At 30.6% G+C, this 19501-nt stretch overlaps 1 protein-coding gene across 8 annotated transcripts in view; it reads right to left on the reverse strand.

Moving 5' to 3' along the window:
- The window catches only part of LOC142352289 (high affinity choline transporter 1-like), a 119714-nt gene that overhangs the window by 83517 nt on the left and 16696 nt on the right, over positions 1–19501 (reverse strand). Inside the window, exon 1 of one of the 8 annotated variants that reach the window (XM_075404791.1) lies at positions 17355–17387. The exons of 2 other annotated variants lie outside the window; for them this stretch is intronic. The gene's annotated coding sequence lies outside the window, so the exon portion shown is untranslated. Of the gene's footprint in view, positions 1–328; positions 1098–1361; positions 1518–16811; positions 17056–17107; positions 17132–17216; positions 17237–17354; positions 17388–19501 lie in introns of those variants that run through there. 5 more of the 8 variants (XM_075404803.1, XM_075404801.1, XM_075404796.1 and 2 more) reach the window with 5 other exon arrangements.

Below are 19501 nucleotides of genomic sequence, written 5' to 3' on the forward strand. Positions count from 1 at the left end.
GAAGGTCGCTGTTTCCTACCCACTCAAAAACGCTTAGTCTAACTTGTACAAAAACCTACCAAATCATTTTTTGCTATAGAACAAAATCAGGGTCTATCCAACTATAGCCCCTCCAAACATTTAGTGGGCCTTATAGCCTCCCGCAATTACCATAATTATACCATATAACGGGCTATAATTTCGGGGAGGGGGGGGGGGTTTGGGTGGGTTGGGAGGGGTATAATGGGGTAATGGGAAAAATCCAAAATCAAGCTTGGACGCACTGTCAATGAAGTTAAAAGGCAGGGTTGATTTTATACAGATTCAATATTTGAACAAGATAACTTACCATAACTTGCAAACAAAGCCATTCCTTATGCATAACAATCGATATATTTATATACGTTGGGATATTTTTCCCCAGAATAATAAATTAAAAGTCAGGTTCAATTAATTGAAATTCACCAAGTGTATTTGTAGTAGGAAATCAAGGAACTCTCAAGTTCCGCTTTAATTTCCAAAATAAACCAAATGAAAGAACAGCCTCATTGTTTCCAAAAGATACGAATTCTAACTATCTGCCATTGAACTAGTCAACCTAGTTTAAATTCAGCTCTAACCAAGTTTAAACTAACTATCTCTAATTTTATCGGTAGTTGTACAGTAACATCATTTAGTACCGTGAAAATAGTACTAAAATGACAGGCCTTTGAAAATGACTAAATTTGAACAATTTCCACCTTTTAAGAATTAAACTTAACAGGAAAGTAATAAAATAATGCCCGCTAATATTGTTCCAAATTTCTTACAGTCGACTTTTATCTTAAACAGGTCACAGCGAACAAATTACGGAAAACTTCAACTTAAGTAGTTCAAATTCAGTTTCGAAATGACTAATTTGGTAAAATCGGGAACAAAGACAGAGTTGTGACTGCTATAAACTTCTTCAAATTTTGTTTAAATGGACTTTTGTTTTCAAAAGTGCGTCCTGAACAAATTGAGGGGAAATATTTAAATTAGTTCTTGAAATGAAAAGAAGTTCGTTTATCTTGTGACGCAGAAAAGCCTTTCTATTATTCGAGGAAACAAAAATTGGTTTATCTTTTTGTGCTGACAGAGTCGAAGAAAACATTTTTTTTTAATTTTGAGTTTGAGTTTGAGATTGATTGGAGTTAAAATGGCTCTATCATAATAACGTGTGAGATAAGCCATCCGATAATAGGTCACTCGATAATTCTGGTATTAAAAATTCAAATGTCATTTATGATATATTAACACAATTATAAAAAAACCCATAAAATTAATAAATTAGTTGAATATAACACGTCTCATTTTTCCTAATTACTGATGCTGAAACTGTTACAATGATCAGTTATAAATACCTCGAATTCTGATTGACAAATAGTCGTTTTCTCAAAAGGCACATAAAAGAAAAAAAGATATAATATTTCAAAATGAAATTGCGAAAATCTCATTCAATACAAAGCAACTGTAATCAATTTGACTGAAAAATGACTCAAAGGAATAAAACAATACGTTGCCGGGGTTAAATTGGCACATTTAAGGGAGAGTAATATAACTCGGATTATTAAGTGTATTTATTACAGTTTCCATATCTTGAATCACAAAAGACGGCATTTGAAACCGGATTTCGTTTACCCTTATATCTTTACCGCCATTGAGCAATTAATACGAAATAGGCAAATGAGAATCTTTCTCGTTTGTAATGTGTAGGTGAAAACTGAGTCATATAGGGATTAAGGCAGCTAGGAGATAATTAAAAGCAGTTTTTGGTAAGTAAGTTTCGATAACCTTAGAAGTGGCAATTTGACCACGGTAAAATAACGTTAGTGGTGCAAAAACGCCGGCAACTCAAGAGAACGGTTCCAAATTTGTTTGAGGCAGAAAATTTCGTAAGATTTGCGTCGAAAAATATGATAAATGAAATTTGAACTCTAAAACCATCCCATTTTGGACAAAAATTTGTCGCTTTAAAATCAATGATTCTTGAAAAATGTGGTGCTTTGATGACAAAATGTGTTTCCAACAATACTTGCCAAAAAAATGTATATTAATTTTTGATATGAAAAAAACTTATTTTTTCTTGTTCAATTTCCAAGCAGTTATAAGTGTTTGCAGCGTGTTCTAGACAATTTTATAATTTGTTTTTGTTTATTGTAAAATAATGAAATTCGATAGTGTTCAAAAAAAATTAAACTATGAAATCAATATTTACATGTTTTTTAGTGTAACATAACAAAATTACAAATTATTGATAAAATAACGCAAAAGTATCAAAGTTTTCTAAAAAATAGACGGGTATTTGAAGGGTATTTGACGGATGTAACGAAAATCTTAGAATTTTTGCTGGTCTAGCTCTGTGATTTTGCACTGTTCTGGCCAATGACGATGTTTGATAAGCATGCGTTAGAGCAAAGCATCAAACAAAAAGTTGTCATACTGCATCAAAGCCTAGTACAAAAACTGAGGTGTTCTCAAATTTTTGTGCAAACATTTTAAAACATATTCAAAATGAAGCTTCATCAAGCAATAACAACTTTAGGTTGATTGATCCAGTCAATTGATATAGTTCTACTTGTCATTGAAGTTGCAATCCAATTTCATTTATTACTCAGTTGCCATTTATGCAAGAAATTTGTTGTAATTGTTTTCAAAGCATTCAAAAAATGAATTTGTTGTGTTAGTTGGCCAAGTGATTGCTCATTAAAAATACTTTTACTAAGTGTTTTATTGAAAAAAGGTTTGATCCTATGAAACTTCGAATTTGTTTTCTTCGTACGGAATTGATCTTTATTTGTTTCAAAATTTTAAGACACGTTTGTGGCATTGAAATTTTTTGGTAATATATAAAAAACAAGGAGGCTCGGTAATGTGCGTTCGCACATGATGTTCCGACCCCGCTCATCTACATTTTTCACTTAATTGTCTACCAAATGAGGAAGAGATTAAAAAATTAACTTATCAACATATCGTTCAACAAACTATTAAAAGAATAAAACAATCTACTCTAGAGGGCCTGTGAGACCTGTTGCTGTCATAATAGGACTACCAGAAAAGACGACAATAAAAACCAAATAGTTACAAAAATTAATTACGACCAAAACTCCTTGTCCGTTTTTTGAAAACCACTAATAACCAAATCAAAATTGCATCATATAAAATTTATAATCAGAAGCTTAACCGGCACTTTTTTGGAACAAAACATGAGATTTTTCCTCAACGCAACTTGGCGACAAGTTGACTAGAAATGAGCAAAAGGAGCAAAGTTTATTAAAATGTTGCTTTTTTAAAAAAAATAAATTCGAACTGATTAGACCCATTACGCATCAAATGAAATCATTTAGAGAGTTTTTTATACCTCAATAGAGAGCAATTGAGGTCTTTCATTATCCGGGATATGTCATACGACTACAAAAAGAACGACCAATACAGGCAAAACTAAAAATTTGCACGAAAAATTATGCACGAAAACGATGTCCCCGCAATCAATTAGAAATTAAGCTAATCACTAAAAACAAAAAAAAATCTTCGTTTGCATTTTTTGAAAGCAACAAAATTTGTTCAAATGACGCCCATTATTGTGATACTGAGAAAAGAAAATGAAAACCTACAAAAACGGGCAAAAATGCAAAAACCACGAAAATTGATTTTATGAAAACTGGTTGCTCCAAGAGAAAAGACCATTTGAGGAAAATAAAACCGCTATGAAGAGCAAATTAAATCCCAATAGATAAATGATGTGAATTGTATATAGAGATGCTTAGCTACAATTTAACATTAATAAAATTTGCAGATCACAAAAATCTATCTTTTTTTTATTAAAAACAAATAGTTTTAAAATTCATAGGCAACAAATCTTTCAACTAAAAGAGTAGAAAGTTTGTCTTGCAACTACACGGAAAACTATTTGCAACTGTTAGTAATTCGACTAAATCATAAGACTATAAAATAACATTAAATACAAGCTGAACTAATAAGTTTCACAAACAACTTTACAAAACCACAGCTTTGAAGCCACTAAATTTATAAGATGATAACAGCCAGAATATAAAATCCGCATTTGCGTCTCCTTTGACTATCATAACGTCTTTTTGTAAAACGACTATCACCAAATGACAACAAAAAGAACCACAAGAAGTGAAAAGTATCTAAACTTCACAAAAATTTTTCCGAAACAAATTGTCTAAGCCCTGAAGACATTATTTAAAACGTTTAAACAACAGAAAAACTTTTGAATCATCAGAACAATAAAAAGAGCTCTAAATAATGAGGCTAATTTGCGAAAATGATACAACATTGTAGCATATGAAAAAAAAACTCAAACCAGAACAAAAGGTATAAGTTAAAGAATGCTATTACTCTCTATTTAGAAAATTAATTCCAAAGTCAAAACAACCATTAGCTATTTACCGATATCAGTTATTAAGTTCATTTGTTTGTCTATAGATGGCCACTGAGACTTTTAATAACACAATATTTGGCATATGCCAACAAAAATTGAAAAATTAATTAAAAAATAAAAAACTCTACCAATTTCTGCAAGAGAACGGTGTCGCAGCCCTTCAAACCATATGTTATGGAAACAAAAAACATGTTCCGTGTTCCGTGTTTTAAATTTTGTGAACCTCTTTGGTTAGATTGTTAAATATTGTTACAATTTTCAAAAGAAACAAAAACAACAGCAAAAATGTGAAATTATGCACAAAAATCTGAAAATTTTGTATGAAAACTCGTAGTACCAAAAGCAAGAAAACCTTCTGCTAAAACAATCGGCCACAAAATTAGTTTGTATTCTATAAAGGGTGAAGGTTGACCTGTACTTACTGAGAATAAGCATAATGTCGACTAAAATAATATAAAAAATTGACAAGTTCAAAAAATCACAGAAATTTGCCTTAAACAAATACGTTCAATAACATGAGAGACAATAGGTAACAACTGAACAAATAGAAAAGGTTGACTTGCACTTCTTGTGGAAGAAAATTATATCTTTGAGTGGTTAAACTTAAAAATCAGACTGCCAAAGGAATAACAATTGAAGGCTAAAGACAAGAATTCAGTTAAATTTTACTAAAATTCTTCCTCAAAGCCAAAAAACCCTTTGGTTCTCTGAAAACAAACTGTATCTACATTCGGCCTCAAATTTAGGTAAATTGGAGCTGTCATTAATTCAGCCGTGAATAAAAAACTTGTCAGTAATTAACATTAAAAAAACAAAAAGAAAAAATTTTGAAAAAGCAGCATCAAAATAAAATCCAAAAAGTCTCTGATTGTAAAAATCCATGATATTGCCGAACTTCTCCCTGATTTTGTCGCGCGCCAAGCAAACCGACCAAGTGTTGCAAATGTCTGCGAATTAGACCAATTTATTGCGTGGAATTCTTCAAGTATTTTTTAAAAAAAGAACGATGCATTTTGTATAATTATCGAGTTAAATCTGCAAAAAACGGCAAAGTTTTAATTCCAGAAGACTTTCATAAGGCGCCTAATTGCAACTAACGCTCGTTTTCAGATTAGGGAGTCTGCTTCAAGTTTTCTAGGTCACTAGGTCTTTAAAAAAGTGTACTAAAAATGCATTTTTTGTGCCATTTTTGATGAAAAAAGTTTGAATTTTGAATATTTTATCAAAAATTTCAGCCAAAAAAACATCAATCAAACAATTCTCTTCTATCTCTAACGGTATCAACAACACTCTGTCGTTAAAAATTTTTATCTTATTTTGAATTATATTAGCGAAATTGTGCCAAATTTTAGCAACATTACTGAAAATGTGAACAAAAACAGTCGAATGTTCACAAAACTTTAAACCTAGATAACTCCCTGTAAAATACGAAAACCGAAAAAATCTTTTTAATTCCGTACTCTACGCGGGGAGGGCTTTTCAATGATACCGCTCACAATTCTCTACGATGAATATATCGATCGGCCAAAATTGACTGAACAAAAAAAAACCCAGTTGAGTATATAGTTCCTCCCTCCCCACTAAAGTGGGGATCGGAACAAAAAAATAGCTAATTTAAAGTTGGATAAAACTGTTTGATTGTTTAAGTAGTCCTCGTAACTTTTTTTTAAAAAAGATGAAGTTTTCTCTTTATTTTATTCAAAACTTTTTTAAATTCAATTTTGTGTTAGCTGGCAGTGTTAACATATTTGTTATCAAAATTTGTGTTTCTAAAAACAATATTTGCAGTTTTGATAGTATATAAAAAATAGTTGTCAACTTATTATTTCATAAGATAAAAGCTTTTTATTTAGTTGCTTTGCATCATTTAGTTTTTGTAAAAAAAACTATAAAAGTTTCTCAAATCTTATTTATATTGGGAAATTTAATCAACATAGTTTTTTCTTTCACGAAAGTACCCAAACACTTTTCTCATTAAACATTGTCAGACCTTACTGGTCGTCTCAAAATATGATTTTTCTTTTGATCACATTTTTTTCAATAAATCTAATGTCCACTCCCATATTCAAGACGATTTGTCACACCATAGTTAATTGAACCTTTTCAATTGAAAATGAAATTTATTGAATTGATTGGTGTGTAACTAACGGTCAACGCATGATCAATCAGAGCATTTTCGGTCAAAAGATAGTTGTTTTGACTAACAGATTGCACTTCGGCTGAAGTCATGATTATTTCTAGGGTCAAAAAAAGTCCCGCCCTTATCGAGTTTGATCTAGCATGGTATTTTTGTTGACCATTTTGCCGATGAGAGTTTCTTCATATAGTTAAAATTGACCATAGCGCATCATTACAAAAATAAAATTACCATATCCACGTGATTTACTTGCAGGTAGCAAACTTGCACTAGCAATTTTTTTATTTGAAAGAAAGAAGTTATGGAAGAATGAAACATAAGATGAATGCGTGAATTAGAAAAAAAATCTGAAGAGAGAGAGAGAGAGAGAGAGAGAGAGAGAGAGAATGAGAGAGAAAACTAGGAAGTAACGTTGCATATTGTCATTCTCTTGGGATAACCGTGGGCTACCAAAGAGGATATATGGGATAATATGTAATTGAAAAGGGTATTAAGTTGCCTAGTGGATATAACAAAACAATCAAATCAAAATCAACACTATATGCTTGCTCAAGTATCTCAGTCTTATACGTTCAGACGTGTCACATAGTTGACGAAAGGGCATTTTGGGTAACAAATGTCTGCAAACTAGTTCTGCCATAAAAACTGAAAAATCAGTTTCTAATAGGATCATAGTTTGTTCAGCGAACTACATTTTTACTCTGAGATTTACTCTCCCATACCTTACATTCAGTCATAACTGAATCAGAACTTTTTCGGAATATCATTGCTTTTCAGTACTAATTCAGAAAGTTTTCAGAATAATTTCTGTATTGGTTCTGTATGAAGTTAACCTAATTCAGACAAAAAACAGAGTCTGATTCAGAGTCCGAGTCGGAAAAAAATCCTCTGAAATTTAGGTACGGGCTGTGCATGGTCAAAATAACATGATCAAGATATGGCCATAGTAAAAATACGGACTTGGAAATATGATTCAACGCTGTTACACAATGTTACTATGATAGGGTACTAAAAGCAGAGACGCTACAAATTTGATGTTTAAAAGTAACCAAGTCAAATATTTGTTATTCCATAACAACAGAAACTATCTATTAGTTTTACCACTAAGCAGCATCGCCTCACAATTTTGACGAAAAACCCTCTTTTTCAACAACAAAATTATCCACATTTGCACGATCTTATATTTTTTTTGTAAATTCTATTCCTGAGTTTCCGCAAAATCGATAGAAAAGTATTCAAAAAGATTTTAACTGAACTACGCCGTTAAAATTTTGAGGCTAATTTTGTTAAGGTTTCTTGGCCTTAGTTTTGCATACCCAGACAAGTTCAATTGAGCACTATATTTTTCTGAAGTTCAAAAATTAGAATCTCAAATCAATCAATTTTTATACTATTACATTCGGGCAGTTTTGGTTACAATTGTTAAACAATATATTTATCTCGAAACTGTCGCGCAATTTACCTAAAAGTTGTGATATAAAAGGGCAAAATCCTAGCTTTAAAAAATAGGAGCAATGAAGTCAAACCTTGGGCGAATTATGAAATTGAACTTAGGTTGTGGTATAACAATACAAATTAATTTCCTTCACTCCCAGCAAATGAAAAAATTAGCACAGAAATAAAAGATTGGCAGGTTCTGGCTTGTAACAGAAACTACAATTAAAATATATATACATATATATATATATATATATATATATATATATATATATATATCAGTCTCATTTAATCTTTAGCCAAATTTAATGAGTTATAATTTTCAATTAAAAAAAGCAATTGAGGTGCGGGACTGCAGTTTACAACGAATACTGCGGCAACAACTCCAAAAAATTGAACCAATTAAATCTCTTATTAAACTAATCCGGTCCGCATAACAATAACATGTCCAACATGTCCAACTGAGAAGCTTTTATTCATCAGTTTCGTGAATTTTCTGGAAAATTTTGAGTCTGCAGTTGGCACTCAAACTCAACTGTGTTCATGCTCATTTCCCAAATTCAAACATTGTAAATTCTTCTCATTTTTATTAGTTATTTTAGATGAAAATTTTTTTTCTTCGAAGAATTCACAACTAAGTGTCGTTAAAAAGAAAATATTGATAACATATTATTGATAAAGATTCTAGAAGAATAATTGAAGCAGTTTTAAACATTGCATAATTAATCATTCTGTTTCGCATACCAATATATTTATGACTCAAAAGTCATTTTTTAAATCAATTTCTCAACAGCTTTTGGAATAATTAGATTCTGCTTGTCGAAATTGAACTGTACTTTTGCTGGGTCCTAAAACGTTCGCGAAATTTTTGTTACAATTGTTAAAAAATGTATTTATCTCGAAACTGTGGCGCAATTTACCTAAAAATTGTGATATAAAAGGGAAACATCCTAGCTTTAAACAATAGGAGCAATGAAGTCAAATCCTGGACCAGTTATGAAATTGAACTTATGTTGTGTTATACCAATACAAATTAATTTCTTTCACTACCAGCAAGTGAAAAAATTAGCACAGAAAAAAAAGATTGACAGGATCTGGCTTGCAACAAAAACTACAATTAAAAACAAATAATTTGTCAGTCTCATTAGATCTTTAGAGCCAAAATTAATGAGTTATAATCATCAATTCAAAAATGCCAATGAGGTGTGGGACTACAGTCTACAACGAATACCGCGGCAACAACTCCAAAAAATTGAACCAATTAAAACTCTTATTAAACTAATGCGGTCCGCATAACAATAACATGTCCAACATGTCCAACTGAGAAGCTTTTATTCATCAGTTTCGTGAATTTTCTGGAAAATTTTGAGTCTGCAGTTGGCACTCAAACTTAACTGTGTTTATGCTCATTTCCCAAATTCAATCATTGTAAATTCTTCTCATTTTTATTAGTTATTCTAGATGAACACTTTTTCTTCAAAGAATTCACAACTAAGTGTAGTCGAAAAGAAAATATTGATAACATAATATGGATAAAGATTTTAGAAGAATAATTGAAGCAGATATAAACATTTCATAATTAATCATTCTGTTTCGCATACCAATATATTTATGACTCAAAAGTCATTTTTTAAATCAATTTCTCAACAGCTTTTGTAATAATCAGATTCTGCTTGTCGAAATTGAACTGTACTTTTGCTGGGTCCTAAAAAGTTCGCGAAATTTTGGTTACAATTGATAGACAATGTTTTTATCTCGAAACCGTGGCGCAATTTACCTAAGAGTTGTGATATAAAAGGGAAAGATTCTAGCTTTAAACAATAGGAGCAATGAATTCAAACGCTGGACGAGTTATGAAATTGAACTTAGGTTGTGTTATACCAATACAATTTAATTTTTTTCACTCCCAACAAGTGAAAAAATTAGCACAGAAAAAAAGCTTGACAGGATCTGGCTTGTAACAAAAACTACAATTAAAAACAAATAATTTATCTGTCTCAGTCAATCTTTAGAGCCAAAATAATGAGTTATAATCATCAATTCAAAAATGCCAATGAGGTGTGGGACTACAGTCTACAACGAATACCGCGGCAACCACTTCAAAAATTTTTTTCTCACAAATTATTAATAAACTAATGCGGTCCGCATAACAATAACTTGTCCAAAATATCCAACTGAGAAGATTTTATTCATCATTTTTGTGAATTTCCTGGAAAATTTTGAGTCTGCAGTTGGCACACAAACTCAACTGTGTTTATGCTCATTTCCCAAATTCAAACATTGTGAATTCTTCTCATTTTTATTAGTTATATTAGATAAAAACTTTTTCTTCAAAGAATTCACAACTAAGTGTAGTCGAAAAGAAAATATTGATAACATAATATGGATAAAGATTTCAGAAGAATAATTGAAGCAGATTTAAACATTTCATAGTTAATCTTTCTGTTTCGCATACAATATATTTTTGACTCAGAGGACATTTTTTAAATCAATTTCTCAACAGCTTTTGAAAAAATTCGATTCTGCTTGTCGAAACTGAACTGTACTTTTGCTGTACTTTTGTTATAATGTTTATACTATTATTTTCGCGAAATTTTGTTTACAATTGTTAAACAATTTATTTTTCTCGAAAAAGTCGCTCAAATTACCCAAAACTTGTGATATAAAAAGGCAAAATCTTATCTTTAAAAAATAGGAGCAAAGAATTCAAACCTTGGACAACTTATGAATTCGAACTAGGTTGCAGTATACCAATACAAATTAATTTCCTTCACTCCCAGTAGGTGAAAAAAATAAGCACAGAAATAAAAAAATTGGCAGGTTCTGGCGTTTAACAAAAACTACAATTAAAAACAAATAACTTAACAATCGCATTCAATCTTTAGAGCCGAATTTAATGAGTTATAATCATCAATTCAAAAATGCCAATGAGGTGTGGGACTACAGTCTACAGCGAATACCGCGGCAACCACTTCAAAAATTTGCTCTTATAATTTTTTAATAAACTAATGTGGTCCGCATAACAAAAACAGGTCCAACATATCCAACTGAGAAGATTTTATTCATCATTTTCTTGAATTTCCTGTAAATTTTAGGGTCTGCAGTTGGCACGCCAACTGTGTTTATGCTCATTTCCCAAATTCAAACATTGTAAGTTCTTCTCATTCTTATTAGTTATTTGATATGAGAACTTTTTCTTCTAAAAATTCACAACTAAGTGTCGTCGAAAAGAAAATATTGATAACATATTATGGATAAATATTTTAGAAGAATAATGGAAGTAGATTTAAACAATTCATAATTAATCATTCTGTTTCGCATACCAATATATTTTTGACTCAGAATTCATTTTTAAATCAATTTCTCAACAGCTTTTGGAAAAATTAGATTCTGCTTGTCCAAATTGCACTGTACTTTAGCTGTACTTTTGCTATCATTTCTATACTATTACATTTGATTAATTTTGGTTACAATTGTGAAAGGGTAATTATTTCGAAAATGTCCCGCAATTTAACTAAAAATTTGATATAAAAGGGCAAAATCCTAGCTTCATAAAATCAGAGCAATGAAGTCAAACCTTGGACGACTTATGAAATTGAACTAGGTTGCAGTATACCAATACAAATTATTTTCCTTCACTCCCAGCAAATGAAAAGATTAGCACAGAAATAAAAGATTTGCAGGTTTTGGCTTGTAACAGAAACTACAATTAAAAAAAATTTTTTCAGTCTCATTCAATCTTTAGAGCCAAAATCATCAATTCAAAAATGCCAATGAGGTGTGGGACTACAGTCTACAACGAATACTGCGGCAATCACTTCGAAAATTTGCTCCAATTTAATTTCATTATAAACTAATGCGGTCCGCAAAACAATAGCATGTCCAACATGTCCAACTGTGAAATTTTTATTCATCATTGTTTTGAATTTTCTGGAAAATTCTGAGACGCTGTTGGCACGCCAACTGTTATTATGCTCATTTCCCAAATTCAAACATTGTAGATTCTTCTTATTTTTATTATTTATTTGAGATTAACCCTTTTTCTCCGAAGAATTCACAATTAAGTGTCGTCAAAAAGAAAACATTGATAACATATTATGGATAAAGATTCTAGAAAAATAATTGAAGCAGTTTTAAACATTTCATAATTAATCATTCTGTTTCGCATACCAATATATTTATGACTCAAAAGTCATTTTTTAAATCAATTTCTCAACAGCTTTTGGAATAATTAGATTCTGTTTGTCAAAACTGAACTGTACTTTTGCTGTACTGTTTCTATAATTTTTATACTATCATTTTCGCGAAATTTTGGTTACAATTGTTAAACAATGTATTTTTCTCGAAACTGTCGCACAAATTACCCAAAAGTTGTGATATAAAAAAGGCAAAATCCTAGCTTTAAAACATAGGAGCAATGAAGTCAAACCCTGGACGACTTATGAAATTGAACTAGGTTGCAGTATACATATACAAATTATTTCGGTTCACTCCCAGTAGGTGAAAAAAAAATAAGCGCAGAAAAAAAAGATTGACAGGATCTGGCTTGTAACAAAAACTACAATCAAAAACAAATAATTTATCTGTCTCATTCAATCTTTAGAGCCAAAATTAATGAGTTATAATCATCAATTCAAAAATGCCAATGAGGTGTGGACTACAGTCTACAACGAATACTGCGGCAATCACTTCGAAAATTTGCTCCAATTTAATTTCATAATAAACTAATGCGGTCCGCAAAACAATAGCATGTCCAACATGTCCAACTGTGAAATTTTTATTCATCATTGTTTTTGAATTTTCTGGAAAATTCTGAGACGCTGTTGGCACGCCAACTGTTATTATGCTCATTTCCCAAATTCAAACATTGTAAATTCTTCTTATTTTTATTATTTATTTGAGATTAACCCTTTTTCTCCGAAGAATTCACAATTAAGTGTCGTCAAAAAGAAAACATTGATAACATATTATGGATAAAGATTCTAGAAGAATAATTGAAGCAGTTTTAAACATTTCATAATTAGTCATTGTGTTTCGCATACCAATATATTTTTGACTCAGAGGTCAATTTTTAAATGAATTCCTCAACAGCTTTTAGAAAAATTAGATTCTGTTTGTCAAAACTGAACTGTACTTTTGCTGTACTGTTTCTATAATTTTTTTACTATCATTTTCGCGAAACTTTGGTTACAATTGTTAAACAATGTATTTTTCTCGAAACTGTCGCACAAATTACCCAAAAGTTGTGATATAAAAAAGGCAAAATCCTAGCTTTAAAACATAGGAGCAATGAAGTCAAACCCTGGACGACTTATGAAATTGAACTAGGTTGCAGTATACATATACAAAGTATTTCGGTTCACTCCCAGTAGGTGAAAAAAAATAAGCACAGAAAAAAAGATTGACAGGATCTGGCTTGTAACAAAAACTACAATCAAAAACAAATAATTTATCTGTCTCATTCAATCTTTAGAGCCAAAATTAATGAGTTATAATCATCAATTCAAAAATGCCAATGAGGTGTGGGACTACAGTCTACAACAAATACCGCGGCAACCACTTCAAAAATTTTTTCTTACAAATTATTAATAAACTAATGCGGTCCGCATAACAATAACATGTCCAACATATCCAACTGAGAAGATTTTATTCATCATTTTTGTGAATTTCCTGGAAAATTTTGAGTCTGCAGTTGGCACACAAACTCAACTGTGTTTATGCTCATTTCCCAAATTCAAACATTGTAAATTCTTCTCATTTTTATTAGTTATTTTAGATGAAAACTTTTTCTTCAAAGAATTCACAACTAAGTGTAGTCGAAAAGAAAATATTGATAACATAATATGGATAAAGATTTTAGAAGAATAATTGAAGCAGATTTGAACATTTCATAATTAATCATTCTGTTTCGCTTACAATATATTTTTGACTCAGAGGTCATTTTTTAAATCAATTTCTCAACAGCTTTTATCAGTCTCAATGAAATTCCAGCCATATGAAATGAGTTATAATCATCAATTTAAAAATTCCAATGAGGTGTGGGACTTCAGTCTACAACGAATACCGCGGCAACCACTTCAAAAATTTGCTCCAATAAACTTCTTAATGAACTAATGCGGTCCGCATAACAAAAGCATGTCCAACATGTCCAACTGTGAAGTTTTTATTCATCATTGTCTTGAATTTTCTGGAAAATTTTGAGAAGCTGTTGGCACGCCAACTGTTATTATGCTCATTTCCCAAATTCAAACATTGTGATTTCTTCTTTTTTTTATTAGTTATTCGAGATGAAAATATTTTTCTTCGAAGAATTCACAACTAAGTGTCGTCAAAAAGAAAATATTGATAACATAATATGGATAAAGATATAAGAAGAATAATTGAAGCAGATTTAAGCATTTCATAATTAGTCACTCTGTTTCGCATACCATTTTTTTTGGACTCAGAAGTCATTTTTTAAATCAATTTCTCAACAGTTTTTAGAAAAATTGGATTCTGCTCGTCGAAATTGCACTGTTCTTTTGCAGGGCCCTAATAATTATATTTCGTTTCACTTGTGTTGAACACTTTAGTTTGAAAACTATAATTTTATTGAATCACATTTAATGGTTTTCAATTAGAGAAAATATTTAATTGCGCTCCAAACGAGAATTTAGGGGAATATTTTTGATTATTAAGAAAACCTGTTTTATCAAATGATTACAAAAACAACTTTGTCGGGACTGAAATGCAGTTTAAGTTTTTTTTACGGCCCATTTGATCTATATTCTTCTGATCTCAACAAATTATATACAAAATATTTTTTTTTTAAAAAAAACTTGCTTTATTACCAGGCCAGTCGAAGCTGTTCGTTTTTTCCATCGTTTGATAATGAAGATTGTTCTATTCAACAAAGCTGTCTTTTTAATTTTCCATCGAGAATAATTTATAGAACATTTGGTTTTCTTGAAGACATTTTAATGTGAATTCTTTTACTGAAATTTTTTGAACTCAAATGCATAACACAAATGAAAAGAAAAGAGTTTATAACTTTTGGTCTTGGAGCACTACTAAAAATAACCGTCGATTATCCAACAAGGGAGTCAAAGTTTTGCAAAGGTTGTTGAGAGTGTGATTTAAAACGAATTCTGATCTGGACATATATTGGAATGAGAAATGCAGTGCTTTTTTAAGAATTTGTTAAGGACAACGACAACATTTGCTTCAAAGTTTCGTAAATTTTCATCTATATTATGTTATAGATATATTTTTTGAAGAAAACTTATATGTGATTAATACAATTTAGAAGCATTTAAAACATTTGAACTCAGGATACAACGAAAAATACAGTTCATTTTCCAAACAGCGGAATCAAAATTTTATAAAAGACGTTGAGACAGTGATGAAAAGAGTTATTTCCGATTTGGACAAATATAAGCATGCGAATCCCAGTAGATATTTAAAAATCAGTTTTGTTGAAAGTGCTTCAAACGTTCAAAGTATAATAGGAGTTTGTACTTTGAACTCTATGTTGCCGTGGGCAAAACAATGTTTGTACAATATCGACCTTCTGAATTCATTTTTCAAAAGGGTTACATATAAATATTGATCATATTAATTGTATGCAGATTTTAAGTAAAAAAATGTTACCTATCATTTACTCATTGCTGAAGAACAGCTTTAATCATTTATACAAATACATCGAAAACTCCAGTCTCGATTTTGTCAGAAAAATGAATTGATAAAAAATGAAATCGTACTTTTGGGTTGAAGGAATCTGTGTAAATTTTCAATTTCGTCAACTTCAGTTTTGAATGAAAATTTTGTGCTTCTTTTTTTGCTGAATAGATTGTTTTTTGTCAGAATTGTTGTGAATTAAAAATTTTTCTCAATTAAAAGGAAAAGCAGCTATGCTAAAACTGCTATTAATCTATACACAAATAGATGTTGCACTGTTTTTCATAGAAAATGCGAATAATGATATCAAAAACCCGAATGTTTTGTTCAATTTCACGCGATCTCAATTGCTTAGACAGTTGACTAATTTCTGGTCATTTTAAAAACAACAAACAATGTAAAACAAAAATGATTACTGATAAAAATCATTTTATGAGGCGCCAATGTGTTTTTAGTTTTTTAATGTTCTTGTCTACTATTAAAAACTGAAGCAGTTGTCATTTTGGCATGTTCTTGGTTCTTTTCTTTTTGCTCTTTTGTGGAAAATTTAGAGGCTTCACAGAATGAGAAATAGAGATCAAAGTTATTTCCATTTAATAATCATATTTAGCTGTTAATGTGTACTTTAAAAGTGATTTTAAAATGGCTGGAAGACGTTCTGATTTTCTATCAAAAATATTCTAGGTATCTTAATCAGACGATTACTGATTCAGTTTGAGTTATGAAGATATTGTAAAGTTATTTTTGGTCAACTTCTGTTTCTTAGGTCACTTCTTTCGTGTTTTTTTCGCATCAAACGCTAATTTCAATGGTTCACAATTATCAAATTTGATACTGATTGCTTAGTTCGAGTTCGCCAAGTATATGATGTGATTTAGTGAAAAAAGCCTTTACTCTATGCTACGCTCTACATCTTAAAATCCTTAAAGTTTAATTTTTGAAAATGTTCTCAATTTGCAGTTTATTGGAAAACATTTTTTATATTAAATAAAACTAAACTATGAGAACCCTTTCTTACTTTTCAAGAAAACGTAAGCAAAAAGAATTAGAGCAACCAAAACAAGCGTGCTCTGCATTTACTATCCCGTCATTTAACATTAAATGAGAATTTAAAAAGCAGACAGAACTAAATAGTTAGATTTTTAAGATTTTGAAATAAGACACAAATCACTAACTCACTTCACAAATCTCTGTTGAAATAAATTATAGACAAATTTTTAAAAAAGTAATCAATTTTAATTTTGTACTTCTAAATTAAAATTGACGTTTATGATAACTACCAAAATTCATTTTACGCAATAAATATTGGTATAAGTTACAGTAATATGGGAACTAAAATACAAGACAGAAGAACTAAAAAAAGAACTAAAATAAAATATAAAGAATAGCTGAGTGATAATTTTTCGATTATCCGTTTGGGGTTTTTAAGCTTATAATCGGCCAGGTATATCATCGGCTTCTGGAAAGCTACTAACTGTGAATACGATGAGAAAATAGAACAAACTGAGAAAAAGATATGTTGTATATAAATAGCAAAAAGCACGTGAAGTGATAAAATGAAATTACATTTCCATCATATCTCACCTTGTTCATCACCCCGTTTATAATTAGCCCCACCTTTAACTCACTAAGTTATAAATTCCACTGTTATATATCCCAATACACACCCCTCTTACCAATACTTACAGTTTATTACTACCCTGCTAATTCTACCCCACTTACCTCAAATTCCTGCCAGTCGTTCTGATAGTTGCACACAGCTCAAAATAAAACAGGCTATCCCTAAAAATTTGGGAATATTTTTTTCAGTTCCCTACCAGCTTTGAACCAATCAGCAGTTTTTGAGCGGAACTGCTTTAAAATTTTTCCCTTTAATCTTTTCCTACTTAATTTGAGATCTATCCACTTTTTCATACTATCACCAGTACGCAGTCGGGACAGTGCAGGAATTGGGTTGAAGGAAGGGTGTGATGGGTCAGGGGGGGGGGTGTTTGATTGTAGTGGTATGCAACCTTCCACAGGCTAATCCGGCGTGATGATTCCTTTAAAAGACTGGATAATCTTTTGAAAGGTGCTGAGACAGTGATAAAACAAGAATCGATGCTGTATGCTACAAAAGCGCCTATTTTTCCCTAATTAAAATCAATGATTCGAGGTTAATCTTCAAAATCGAACATAAAAAACGTGAACAAATTTTGTGAAGTGAAATTTTTATGTGCCTTAATTCTGCGTAGTGATAACGCAAAATGTAAAATCCTGTTTCTGAATGTTTGAAAAATAAAATTTCATTAACTTTAAAAGACAAAAGAACAGTTTCAAGCCAAGATCTACAAATGCTTTCAATCATAACAGACTGATGCAAAAACGTTTCAGGTTTTCTAATGAAATTGGAGTGACAAAATTATTGACTGTCTTCTTGGAGACCTATTTAATCTGAAAAATTCAAGGAACGCAGCATTATCAAAATGATAATTTATGAACAAAAAAAGATAGTCCAGTGAAATGAAATTTGACTGCAATCTCGTGTAATATCTTTATAAATCATGCAAAACTTGAAGCACTTTTCCGAGATCTTCACAAGTCAAGGTTCCTTGGATTATTTTTGTAAGATTTTGGATTTTGATTAGACCTTATCAATTAGAACATCATATCAGAAAAAAGTCTTCTTGAATTTTGCAATAATCTTAATAAATCTGAAAACATAAAAAATAGTTTTGAAGCAACCTAGATTAAAAAAAAGCCTTTGAACCAAATTTAAGCGCTATGAAAACAATAAAAATAAAAACAGGAATCGTGTCAGAGTTGGTATCGTATCTGTGAGATGCATCAAAACCTAAACAAAAATATAAACTAACGTTTCATGCAGCTGAGCCAGTTTTTAACGCATTGGTTGCTACCAGATCAGGATTTATTCCCAAGACTCGTTGCAAAAAATACGGCTTTCTTAAAAAACAAAAACCTAGAAAAATTCATGTTTCTTATATTGAAATGGGTTGTAGACAGCTTTAGATAAACTGAAACTGGAATTATGTGGTTGAGAAAAGATTTCATTATTCATTATAGTTTTTCTCTTTATCGCAGTTTTTATAATCCAAAACAGTATCATCAACACCAATTGTTGATTTTTAGCGAAAAATGAAAACATCCTTTTTCTGACATGATGTTTTTCTGACATGATGTTTTCCGGAACATTAGAAATTCGTCTGAAATAGCTTTTCAAAACAATGCTAATAGATTTTGAAGCTGAGATTATACTTTTATTGAAGCAGAATTTCAGTAAATTGAAGGCTGTAAATTTGAAATTAACAAGCGAGACCAACAGATTTCTTGGATCGAAGGTAAGATGGAATATGGCAATTTTGCGATAAGTATTATAAAATAAAATTATACAAAAACAACAAAAAAACGTCAAAAACGTTTTTGCCAAGTATTTTAACGAGGGTGATGGTGAGTAAGAAGCTGGTCACCAAAAATTTTTACTAGCAGGAAAACACAAAAAACCCAACAATTGTTTTGTGCAATTCAATTTTAGATCTTTACATACAAATCAATTACGTTAAAGAAAGTTGTTCTGACGTTTGTCAAGCAAATAGAAAAACAAAAACAACAAAACGGGTATTTTAAGACATTGTTAAGTTTACTCAGTGAAAAAAAAAATAATTTGAAAAATACAAGCGAAAAATTCATTAAATGTTGTTGGAACAATTAGAATTTGAAATTTTTTAAGTTTTTTTACTGACTGATTTGTCTTTTTTAATCATCTAAGATGTCGCACACATTGGAAATTTCCATTTTTCCACACACAAGAATAATTTTTTATGTTTTTTCAATTTATTTGTTGAAATTATGCTGGCAAATATTGTTAGGAG

This window comes from Convolutriloba macropyga, chromosome 13 (assembly GCF_964194025.1).
Source record: "Convolutriloba macropyga chromosome 13, txConMacr16.3, whole genome shotgun sequence".
Lineage (NCBI taxonomy): Eukaryota > Metazoa > Xenacoelomorpha > Acoela > Convolutidae > Convolutriloba > Convolutriloba macropyga.